Source organism: Limulus polyphemus, unplaced genomic scaffold (assembly GCF_000517525.1).
Source record: "Limulus polyphemus unplaced genomic scaffold, Limulus_polyphemus-2.1.2 Scaffold537, whole genome shotgun sequence".
Taxonomy (NCBI): Eukaryota; Metazoa; Arthropoda; class Merostomata; order Xiphosura; family Limulidae; genus Limulus; species Limulus polyphemus.
This window is the reverse complement of record NW_013666147.1, coordinates 59,615-61,737: the sequence shown is the minus strand read 5'-3', so window position 1 is coordinate 61,737 and position 2,123 is coordinate 59,615. Positions and strand designations below refer to the sequence as shown.

At 31.2% G+C, this 2,123-nt stretch overlaps 1 protein-coding gene across 2 annotated transcripts in view; it reads right to left on the bottom strand.

Annotated features, from left to right (window-relative positions):
• LOC106458950 (enhancer of polycomb homolog 1-like) overlaps window positions 1-2,123 on the bottom strand; it is an 81,242-nt gene that overhangs the window by 22,248 nt on the left and 56,871 nt on the right. The window lies entirely within an intron of this gene.

Genomic DNA, 2,123 nt, shown 5'->3' with positions numbered 1-2,123 from the left:
ATGAAAAGCAAAAAAAAAAGAGAAAAATCAGAACCTAATGCATTAAAGTATTTCACAAAAACAGTAGCATTTTCCATACAAACAACACTATTTATAAAGACAGATATTTCCACATCACGAGCTATTTAAGAGAAAATATACAATAATATTAACTCATTAAAGATCCATAACTCAACTGTATTATTCTCTGAAATTTTTACGTGAATCTAAAAAAGGAAGTGGGACACTTTCTTGCAATTAAGCTACTACAATAACCCTAAGCTATAATACTGTGTATCTACAAAATGTATTGAAAAAATAAAAAACAACATAATATACAAAATCCATTCATATCTTATTGGTATATAGATGTACAGTAACATTATCACAGAAAATACAAAACAAAAGAAAATATGATGTATAGTGCATTAATATTCTGTATGTGAGTACGTTGCTCTATACAGAACATTACATCTTGTTTTTATATTGCCATACAGTTTGCCAATTTACAATTATGGAATAGTTTCAAATGTCATACTCCCAACAATTAAACCAAGTTGTTTTGGTTGCCTTTTGGATGTTCTCAGTTTTTACATAAAGCCTATATAGCCTTATGACTGTTCATATCAGGACTTCATTTGGTTGGATTTTTGTTTAATATAGTACAGGTGGAAGTGTCTTGAAGGTATTCTTCTATTTTACCTTGGTAATTGTTTTTGGTTAAAACTATAAAATATTTTCCTTCTTTTAAGATTAGATTGTCTTTCCTTCAGGGTTCTTTTATAACTGACTTTTCTGCTGATGAGATGTTATCTTTTTCTTGATGATTTTCATGTGTAGCTAGAATATGTTTAATCTGGTACTGTAAAAATGAGATTTTTTGTTCTGTGACTGTAGATGTTTTTGGTGGTTGATACTTCTGTGAGTCAAATGAGTGATTGCTGAATGATAGATGATTATGATTTTGTTCTCGGTGATTTGTATCCTCTAGTGGGTGTTGGTCAGTAGAAGATAGACGAATGTTGTCTGGGGTATCGTCGGAGATTTGACTTGTGTTTTCTATAGTTTCTTGTGTCAAATTTTTTGAGGTGTTGATTTTTTCTTTAGGTTCATGATGTTCTTTTTAAGAGCTGTTAAAATGTCTAGACTGGTGATGTCTGTAAGTTTCCTACCTAAAGCAAAGTTTGGACCTTTCACAAAAAGTGACATAGCATTGAGCTGAAATTTTATATCATTTTCTATTGTAATTGTTTTTTGGAATATTTCTGTGTCTTCTCGTTATTATGAAACAGTGTTTTTGCTTTTAAGTGCTAGTAGAGTTGATAGCTTCCTTTTATGACATGTTTGACAAGCGTTTGTTTCCTCTAGTATGCACTACAAACTTTGAAAGAAAACAAAGAATTTCATTAGTAGTTGTTAAGAAAACATGCTGTGAGATCATGAGGCTGTGCTAATAAAATCAGTGAAAGTGAAATAAAATTACAAGAGAAACAAAATGTAGATAATTATACTATCAAAGAATGATAGCCTCTTAGCAAAAATAAATCTATTTTTTGGGATGGGCAGAAAAATTCTGAAAAATAGATAAGTGTGATGTTTATTGGCTAGACCCCTCAAAGCTGTGCAGAAATGCAAGTTTGAAATTTTCTTTCATTCTTCTTTGAGAATTACATTAAAAATATTACAAAAGGACAAAACCTTTTTTAGTAATAAACTGCTGAAAGAGTTAGAATTAATATGTTTACTTAAGTTATAAAATCTGATATATTTGGTCATCAAGAAATTAATGTTGCTTTTCTTTAGAGGAAAAAACCCGAACGCTTATTAAATGAAATAGTCTCCATTCTTATCGATGATGCTTTTTGATCTTACAATCAGGTTGTGAATGCCCTGATTATAGAAATCACTTGGCTTTGAAGCAAAAAACATGTCGATGTCCTCTTTAATACCTGCCACATTTGCATACGTTTTTCCCAATAAGATGGTGTTTGCAGCAAATGAAAAAGAGGTAATCTGATTGTGCCATATCTGGAGAATATGGTGGGTGGGGAAGAACTTCCCAACCCAACTTCATAATCTTGAATTGCGTCAAAGTACCACATGTGGATGTGTATTGCTGTGGAGAAGAAGAACACCTTTCCGAT